Source organism: Fundulus heteroclitus, chromosome 14, assembly GCF_011125445.2.
Source record: "Fundulus heteroclitus isolate FHET01 chromosome 14, MU-UCD_Fhet_4.1, whole genome shotgun sequence".
In the NCBI taxonomy this organism is placed as follows: Eukaryota; Metazoa; Chordata; class Actinopteri; order Cyprinodontiformes; family Fundulidae; genus Fundulus; species Fundulus heteroclitus.
In genome coordinates, this window is record NC_046374.1 from 3,041,698 (window position 1) to 3,052,364 (window position 10,667).

Here is a 10,667-nt window from a genome sequence, read left to right on the forward strand (position 1 = left end):
AAGGCAGGAGAGCTACTGAACATCAGGCGATTTTCACTGAAACCAAAAAATGTGAACATGATACTGTTCTTGAACAAAAACCTCCAACCAAATCCCACAGTGTGGCTTCAGTGAATTATTCCTTGAACTTATACTTTTATTATTTATACTTTACTTATTTTATTTTTACTTATCGTTTTTATTTTGTTTAGGGCCATAAAGACAGTACACTGAAGGTTGAAACTGTTTACAATATTTGTTGTTGTGTGCTAATATTGTTTTATTGTCAGAACATTTTGTTTTAAAATGCTTTGAAACTTTGTTTTGTTCATGTTCCATTGTTCCAATGTTCAATTGTAATAATAAAGTTAAATTCACAAAAACACCAAAAGCTCAACAGTTTCATGATACAACAAGTTTAAGTATAAAAAAGTATCGGTATCGGTATCGGTATCGATATCGGCGATACTGACCCTGTATTTACTTGGCATCGGATCGATTAAAAATTCCCGGTATCGCCCACCTCTACTCAGCAGTAGGCCTTATTTAGATTTAACAACCAAACAAAGAGACTGTAAGTCACAGCTGATGTCTTTATTACTCTTTTGAGCAAATAATTTGTAATCAACATTCAGACAACACTAAGCTCATAACTTTTACACATCAGTCCTGTAAGCTTATCATTTTAAGGTTTATACAGAACATATTACTACATTTGTAAATATATAAAACATTTGAAATCAAGTTATTCAGTTACTATTAGTCTGGATATAATAACGGATCCAAATCCATTTACCATTCTGTAAAGGTTGCCTTCCTTTTATATTCCACAATTTTTTCTGCAATCATTTATACATACCAGGTTTAATAAACAGATCAGTGGATATTTTACAACGCAATATTCTGACAACAAATCAGTTAAAGACCCATTTATATTGTTTTTGTAAAATCGAATGCATTACAAACTGTCAAAATCATAGAACCAATTATTAGAACTAGTATAATTAACGTAGCAACTGTTTCAAACTTTTGAAAACCTCAAACTCTTAATGTAAATTTATGGAGAACATTGTGTAAGTTTATGTAAATGCTTTACGTAGGGCTACAGAATCAGATCCTTTAGCCAAGAAACCGGTGTTTGTGTAACTTTTACACTCTTGTGAATTCCTGACCCATATGGAATGCTTCGAGAAGAACACATTTAAAGTCCTCATATGATCTCATGTGTTGAACTGGGAATGTGATGGTGTTAATGCATGCAGCCACAGAAGGATAACAGATTTTGTGTTGACCATATTGTGATTCACACTGATGAAGGAACTGCACATTTACTTGAAATGTCTTCCTCTCCTCTTGCAGAACAGGAATATGGGCTTGTCCTGTAATCCACTGCAAGAAGGCTCGTGGAGACAGTGATGAGCCATTCTCAGACATCAATGAGGATTCACCTAAAAGAAGCACAAGTGACAATCATAGAGCAAAGGTCAGTGGTTCAAATCCCAGCCTTGACTGTCCACATGTCAAAATGTCCTTGAGCGAAACAGGATGAGATACACAGCCTGAGACCGTGCACCGGAGGAAGAAGCAGGTCGAACGTGCATGAGAAAAAAAAAAGCGCTTTGCACAGAATGTGCACTGCTATAGCGTCGCCTTGGCATGCATGACCTTGACAGTAATATGCTGAAAAGACACTGTATCTGAACGGCCCAGAAGAATATATACCGTAAGTTACTAAACTTCAGATTCACACTTGCCTCTGTGACGTCAAAGAGTGCTGGCCATTTATTGAAAAACTCAGGAGTCTTTGGCTCCTGGAGAACCTCCTGTCTCCTGAGGGAGAATGTACGCTGCACCTTGGCCTTGATGAGGTTCTCATCCCTTTTCTTCTTTTTTACCTGAAATGGAATGAAATGTCAGTAAAGATACTTGTATAACGAGATATGATGAGAAACTCACCAATGGTGCACATTACAATTGGAAACAGAAATATTAACAATATGATTGTTAACCGAGTGTAAAAGAAAAATTAACTGTGCAAAGTAACCACAAAACAGCTTAAGTGTCTAGTGCTGTGCAAAATGAAATGTTGAGCTGCTTGAGCTGAGCTAGATAAAAGTATAGTGCAAAAAACATGACGGATGAAAAGCTCTTATGTACATACTGGCCATGCCATGAACATGGTGTAATCATGGATAGGTAAGATAAGATATAATGTATTGCACATTATACCTCTGTCAGTAGAGCCACCCTTTCCATCTCCAAACTGTCTTTTGTTTCACCACTAGGGATGTTCGGACAGAAATTTACATCTCCCTTCCTGGCCTTCTTGATGTTGGCTGCTGGACTCTGCTGGCCACTTCGCTTGTTTTTCAGAGAGTTGATGGCAACCTCGGGTTGTCCAGCTCCGCTGAGGAGAAGAACAATGATATTATACCACAGCTTGGTGTGGAAGTTCATCATTTTTATCTTCAAGTAATGCTTCCAGCCACAGTATCCAGTTCGTGTTACTTTTTCCAGTAAACATGGATGTGACTGTATGAGAGTCTTTGCCACTTCCTCTAAATGCCCATCCCCTGGGTAAGCTGTGTACTTTATTATTTCCTCAGCTAAGCCTTCAAGGATATTCGAGCGTACTTTTGGTGTAGGACACAGGACAGTTCCGTGTGCCTTGAACTCATCGTTTCCTTTCTGGAGCATAATCTCGGCACAGGATGAGAAGCGGGGTACGACAAAGGGTTTAGGCCAGGAGCAGGATCGGGTCTCAGGCGATGACAAGATGATGGTATCATTGCTGGAGTAGGAGTCTAAATCAATTGGTTCTTGTGATGAAGAGCTGGAAGGAGTACCTGAGATTGTGCAGCAGAAATCTTCTGTGAGTGTAGCAGACCTGGTTGTCTCACATGGTATGTACACCACTTTCAAAGTCCCTTTATCTTCAAGTTCTGATGTTGACAAGAGATTCATGAACTGATTATCCATGTCTTTGTACTGAAGTCTGAACTGCTCAGTCACTTCAAAGAAAGTCTTGATTTTAAGAGCCAAGTCCTCCACAGTTCTTGGTATTCCGGATTCAATGGTGAGTTTTCTTGCATCCTCTTCACCTCCAAAGAGGACTCTGAAGGTTACTCGTGCTTCCATCCTGCTTTGCTAATCTAAGGTGGATACAGAAATATAGAGTAGACAGGTATTAGTCTTGTTATTTAAATATCAAATCACTCAGGCAGAGTACATGATCAGGACACAGTCATTGCCTAGATCTGATGGGAGGAAGTTAGTAGAAAGGAGACTAGGAGATTTAGGTGGTCAGTAGAGGCGGAGACTGGGAGAGTGAGAAGGTCAGTAGAGAGCAGACATGAGTACAGAGAGGTACGTTTATGTGGTGGATAGTGCTGTCAGTTAAACGCGTTATTAACGGCGTTAATGTAAACCCATTTTAACGCCGACAATTTTTTTTGTCGCCGTTAATCGTGCGTCAAAACACACACACCGTTCCCTAATGTTTTTCCCCGCCGCGCTCTCCGGACTGTGTTTCTTTTACTTAAAACTGTAGCAAAACAGACCCGCGCTGCGCTCACTGAGCGCGAAGTTTCTTTTATCCTCAGACACATGCGACTTTGGGATTCTTTTTTCTAAAACCGCTTCTAAATTTCATGAGTCACGGGTTGCGTTTTTTTTTGGGCAGGTTTCTGAAAGTGAAATCGATTATTGGGCTCTAACATAAGTGACGAAATAGGGGTTATTAAGAGACCTGCCTGCACTACATTTGAGTGTATCCAGCTGAAATATCCCTCCGCCATAGGAGCCGACGGTAGTAAAGGCAGACAGAGCAACTCTGCACGTATTTTCTGCAGTTTCTGCAGCGGAGCAATAACCGGTGATAACTGCTGAAAGTAGATTACATGGTGCAGATCACCATTTTAAGCAGACATTGGTTCTGAAGATGAGCTTTTAACATGCTGAAAACATTGCAGAAACCCAACCCATAAACCGTACTTTAATGCTTATTCATTTGTTGTCTCTGTATTTGACAAACTAAGGATGAATCATGTTGCCAAACGAAGTACCTGGAGTTACTAAACAGTCTCTTTTAAGGGTACTAAGCTCCTGCCTAGTTGTAAGCAAAGTGGTGTAAGACTGGAATGACCTGGAAATTTAAAATCTTTTTCCAGGCTTAAACTGTATGAATATGGATATAAACAGCAAGCAAAAATATTCAAAGAAATTATGGTTGTTGGTGTGAAAGCTCAGAATTAGATGTGTGTGTGTGTGTGTGTGTGTGTGTGTGTGTGTGTGTGAGTGTGAGTGTGAGAGAGAGAGAGAGAGAGAAGAAATGAACAAAACTTATGACTTTATTGAAATGTACAATTTTTATTAATGTATATGTTTATGCATAATACCATGTCTTTGTTTAAGAGGCAAAGAAAATATATCGGCATGAAAACAGGTATTTATTTACACATTTGTTTACACACTGTGTAAACATCAGGGCGTCATGATTAGTCATATAGCCATTATAGTCCAGAGTTTAACATTTGGCACGAGGATGTTTTCATTCCAATTCAAAAAAGTGCTTGAAAAATAACAAAATAAAAATATTTTTGTACAAGCATGTATTTTATTAGTGTCATTTATCGCAAAATTGCATATTAAAATGCCCAAACAGGCTATTACACTTTCAGAAATAAAAGGATAGAATATGCGATTAATTTGTGATTAATCTCGAGTTAACTATCGACATTATGCGATTAATCGCAATTAAAATTTTTAATCGTTTGACAGCACTAGTGGTGGACTAAAACTAAATTTGTTACTGAATAATTTTATATGGCACTGTAAATTATCAAAATCAAACCTGTAATGACGATGTGTCTCTTCAGGGTCACCATACGTCTGGATCCGACTGTGTAGGCCACAAGTGGACAGTAATCTGTCAGCTCCTCAACTTGAACAAGGGCAACCTCTCTTCCTGGTGACTATGTCAACTGAAAGGCTCTAAAATGGTCCTGATACCAAGCAAAGTATAAACGAACTATGAAGCTCAACTCATCTCTGACTATACACATTTGTATGATCTCTGCAAATTCAGGCATTCCAGCCGTTGACCCACATGCCAAAAACATCCCATTTCTGTAGTTGATCCCTTTAGTGGTGACATTCTTTGTGAGATTCACTTGACTGATGTCTGGATACTTTTGTCTGAGAGTACAAAACCTCCTCATTCAAAACATCAACTGGGACTATGGAGACATTTGTAACTTCTACATTTGATGCAGTGAGACTGGATGAATGCAAGTGATAACTGATCATTTGCTGGTGTTTGTTTGCAAGAGTAAGTGCAATATTCCTGAAATTATTTGTGTGTCGAGCTACTTGTTTAAAAAAAAAAAAACTGTGTTTGGCCTCGAACCGTATGGTCCATACACCAACAAGAGGCCCGAAGCACCTGATCAAGTGTGAGTAATGTTCGATATAATGGTGTTTGGGTTTCAGCGTCTCACCGGGGATAAGCTCAAGCAACCTGTGTCTGTGCTCAGACACTTTGACATCAAGGTATGCAATGGTCTCGTGCGTGTGAACAGGTGCCACAACTAACTCTACGATTTCCTTCAGATCTAGTATTACTTGCCAAGAGAGCTCATCCTCTGGTATAAGGTCCCCTATGAGAAATGGAAGGAAACGTATTAAGCACCAATTCTCATGAGAGTTGCCACCTATCGTTTTCCTTCTGGAATAGGTAAGTGGTATGGTGTGAGGCCGATTTTTTTTGTCACTCCACTTAAAAAGGAAATTTGAGTATACGCGTCTTAAGATCATCCAAACTGAAAAACTTCTTGGAGATCAGAATGCTCAAACACAGTGCTAGTTCATATGGGACAATGGACCTTACCAGAGGGGCCGCTTTTCATTGGCTAATGCCCATTCTACGTCAGAGTGGCTACAACGTGCGAAGAAGTCTCACAAACACAAGCTAATGTAGTGCTAGACTACTACTGTACTAGCATACCGGCATAAAGTTTTCGAATCAACAATCGAAAAATAATGGTTCTCCATTGCCAGTGGGGTATCTGTACTGGTGATGTCAGATATCCTGATCGTATTTGTGGTCGGAAAATTCACAGATTTCCAAAATCAGGAGCAGAATGCCTGGCTTGGATCAAAGCTTGTGCACTACCACATGAGCAGCTTAACCTTCGTAGGATCAACAAGAACAAGGGAGTGTGTGCTGGTGTAAGTATTATTGCTTTGCTTTAATACTTAACGCAAAGAAATAATACTTATTGCTTTTTATTTTTTTATTTATTAGCATTTTGTCGGCGGGGATGGGCCAACAGCGTCCCATCCTTATCCGACACCAGCAGACGGAGCGCGAGTGCATACAGCTAGGCGCGCACGAAAAAGAGCATCGGAAAGTGCAAGTAGGCAGGACAGCAAAGACAAGAGACCAACGTGTACTGTATCTGACATACACTAAATATTTTATTTTAGCAGAAAAGGCTTTGGACGAAACTGTTCCTCGTGTTAGCCACTCTAGCACCAAGTACAGCGTATCAGGCTAGCCAGACAAACATTTGCCAACAAACCACAGGAATTATCCACTGATTTCAAAAGTAACAGACAAAACAATGAATGCACAACTTACCCAGTATTGCAAGAACAATAGGCATCAGTTATCTTGTCCATATCTATATTAATGCTGAGGGTGTGAGGGTCTGCCATTTTCCTCATCGACCGAAAGCATTTTGCTGTGACGTGCACAACTTTGGAGGCATCGCGTGGCTCAAATACCTTTAACTCATCCAAAAATGACGACATGAACTTGTTAGTTCCTCTGTCCATTGTTGTAGATGATATTTATTCAAAATCAGGCAGAAATGACGCACTAATCGAGTCGGGAATACTCCGCAAAGAATCAGTCCAAGTGGAAGACGCCATGTTTACATAGAAACTTCCATAGAATTAAAGCGCCGCGAGGCTTTGTTTGTGAGACTTCAGATTTTTTAGGTCAGTTGTGGGCGGAGCTTGGTAAGGTCCATGCCCTCAAACAAATCGTGTACTATATCTGGGGGGGTAGCCTGTGCTGACATGAAAATGTTGAAGATGTTTGGTCAAAGGGCAAGCTCTCTTCACTCCAAAGCAACTCGTTTGAGTATCCTGTGCAATCTTCAGATGTGCGTCATGTGTTTCTTTGGTTCGTAGACAAAAAGCACCTGAATGAACATCCTTTGACTGTATCTCTACTTTCTGAGCAGTACAAAATCGGCAAATATATTGCCCAGAGAAGCTCTCTATGAAGCCAGCCAAACTATGGGCGCCCAAATTATCAGCAATTACACTATGCACTGTTCCTTTGACAAAAGTTCCAAGCTTTGGAATGAACAACAGCGTTGAGGACTCTAGCTGAGCCGTTGCACTGATTCTGACTCTGACTGACGTCACTTCCTGTTTGCGGTAAGGCGTATTGTATCACTTCCTGTTTTCACTGCGTGAGCAACGGTTTGTTGCTCCAGATTCTCTCGCTTTTATCTTTAATCTCTTTGCTGTAACATCTGTTTCTAACACATAAGCACTTTTAAAACATTTTCTGTTGCTGCACATCACGCTTGGGAACTCCTCGTGTTTCACGGTTTGCTCTCTTGGCGTGGTAGAAGGGCGCTAGCCTAGCTTTAGCCTAGCCTAGCCTTAGCTCCACAATGGCTTCCTCTCCTACTATTACTTCAGCTTCTCCGTCTCTGACTAAGTCTCCCCTTATCTCCTGCTCTCTGTGTCAGATGTTTAGCTATTCCTCTGCCTCCTTTAGTGATAATGGTACTTGTAATAAATGTAGTGTTTTTGTAGCTTTGGAGGCGAGGGTGTCAGAATTAGAGTCCCGGCTCCGTGCTATGGAAAGACCAGCTGATAGCCGCCCCTCTGCTAGCGCGGAGCCACATAGACCTAGCGTTAGTTCACTTAGTGGTCCTCCAGAAGCACCCGAGCAGCCGGGTAAGCAGGCCGGCTGGGTGACAGTTCGTAGGAAGCATAGCTCTAGATTTCAGCCCCCAGTTCACCACCGACCCGTCTGCGTTTCAAATAAATTTTCCCCACTCAGCGACACACCCGCTGAGAAGCCGATCCTGGTTATTGGGAGCTCAATAGTCAGAAACGTGGCACTAGAGACACCAGGGACCATAGTTAAATGCCTGCCAGGGGCCAGAACGGGCGACATAGAATCTTACCTAAAACTGCTGGCTAAGGATAAGCGTAAATACAGTAAGATTGTTATTCACGCTGGCGGTAATGACACCCGATCACGCCGATCGGAGGTCACTAAAGTTGGTGTTGCTTCGGTGTGTGAGTTTGCTAAAGCAATGTCGGACTCCGTAATTTTCTCTGGTCCCCTGCCTGATTTGACCAGTGATGACATGTTTAGCCGCATGTCATCATTCAACCGCTGGTTGTCTAGGTGGTGTCCTGAAAACGACGTGGGCTACATTGATAACTGGAGAACTTTCTGGGGAAAACCTGGTCTGATCCGGAGAGACGGCATCCATCCTACTTTGGATGGTGCAGCTCTTCTTTCTAGAAATCTGGCCGGATTTATTAGTCCTCCTAAATGCTGACAACCCAGGGTCCAGACCAGGAAGCAGAGCCGTAGTTTAACACACCTCTCTGCAGCTTCTGTACTGTTACCCATCCATTATCCTATTGAGACGGTGTCTTTTCCACGGCCAAAACTTAACAGATCAAAAACTTATCTAAAAGGAACAAATCATAAAAACCTAATAAAAATCAATACGGTTCACCTTGAACCTAAAAATAAAACAATTAAATGTGGTCTATTAAATATAAGGTCTCTCCCTCCAAAGACTTTGTTAGTTAATGAATTGATTTCTGATAAACAGATTGATTTGTTTTGTCTCACAGAAACCTGGCTACAAGAGGACTACGTTAGTATAAATGAGTCAACTCCCTCCAATTATTCAAATTTCCACATTCCCAGATCTGTGGGAAGAGGAGGAGGAGTGGCAACTATCTTTCAGTCTGATTTATTAATTAGTCCCAGGCCAATTAATAACTACAGTTCTTTTGAACATTTAACCCTCAGTTTCCCTCATCCAAGCTGCAAAGCAATAAAACCTCTTCTGTTTGTTGTTTTGTATCGTCCACCAGGCCCTTACACTCAGTTTTTGGATGAGTTGTCAGATTTCTTATCTGATTTGGTGTTAAATACTGATAAGGCTATTATAGTGGGTGATTTTAACATCCATGTTGACACTGAATGTGATAACCTTAGTGTAGCCTTTAAAACTATCCTAGATTCAATTGGTTTTGCTCAAAATGTGCATGAACCGACGCACTCTCGGCTCCATACTTTAGACCTTGTTCTGACATATGGCATTGATTGTGAAGAATTAACAGTATTTCCTCACAACCCTGTCCTATCTGATCATTTTTTAATAACATTTGAGTTTAATCTAACTGAATTCTCCACCCCCAAAAGAGGGTTCCATTATAGTAGATCTTTATCGGATAATGCTGTATCAAAACTTAAAGAGTCTGTCCCCTTTTTAATATCCTCCGTATTGCAGAAATGCCCTGCAGATAGCAGCAATGTTGTTTCTTCCAATTCACAAATAGATGTCTTTGTAAACGGTATGACTTCGTCATTGCGTTCTGCATTAGACAATGTAGCTCCCTTGAAAAAGAAGGTGATTATTCACAGGAAGCTGGCTCCTTGGTTTAATTCAGAGCTGCGTTCCTTGAAGCACAATGTTAGGAAATTGGAGAGAAAATGGCGCTCTACACACCAAGAGGAATCCTACCTAATCTGGAAGAACAGTCTATTGTTGTATAACAAGACCCTTCGCAGAGCTAGAGCAGCATATTTTTCATCATTAATTGAGGAGAATAAGAATAATCCTAGATTTCTCTTCAGTACAGTTGCCAAACTTACTCAGAGCCACAGCTCTGTTGATCCATCCATTCCCTTAGCTCTTAGCAGTAATGATTTTATGGGATTCTTCATAAATAAAATTGATTCCATTAAAAATAAAATAATTGGCATCCTCCCAAACATGATTACCTCATCCTCAGTAAGTGAGGCAGCATTGGAGGAATCCTTAGAACCTGCGCAGTGTCTGAACTGTTTAAAAGCAGTAGAGCTTTCTGAGCTATCTAAAATTTTAGCTTCATCTAAACCTTCTACCTGTATGTTAGACCCAATCCCAACCAAGTTGTTTAAGGAGGTATTCCCTCTGATCAGTGGTCCTATTTTAGACATGATTAATGTATCCTTGGTAAATGGATATGTACCACAGGCTTTTAAAGTAGCTGTTATTAAACCTTTACTTAAGAAACCATCTCTTGATCAAGATGAGTTAGTAAATTACAGACCTATATCTAATCTTCTTTTCTTATCTAAAATTCTTGAGAAAGTAGTTGCTAATCAACTATGTGAACATTTACAAAGTAATGACCTACTTGAGGAGTTTCAGTCAGGCTTCAGAGCTCATCATAGCACTGAAACAGCTCTGGTGAAGGTCACTAATGATATTCTCATGGCCTCAGATAATGGCCTTGTGTCTATACTTGTCCTGTTAGATCTCAGTGCTGCATTTGATACAGTTGATCACAATATTCTCCTACAAAGACTTGAGCATACTGTAGGGATTAAGGGAAAAGCATTAGGCTGGTTTAAATCTTATCTGTCG

General features: G+C 40.5%; 1 long non-coding RNA gene across 1 annotated transcript; it reads right to left on the minus strand.

Moving 5' to 3' along the window:
• Positions 1 to 2,494: 2,494 nt before the first annotated feature.
• Positions 2,495 to 5,852, minus strand: LOC118565632. The gene is made up of 2 exons (XR_004932482.1): positions 4,832 to 5,852; positions 2,495 to 3,131 (listed from the first exon to the last, which is right to left on the minus strand). It is a non-coding gene; the product is annotated as an uncharacterized LOC118565632 (long non-coding RNA).
• Positions 5,853 to 10,667: the final 4,815 nt, after the last annotated feature.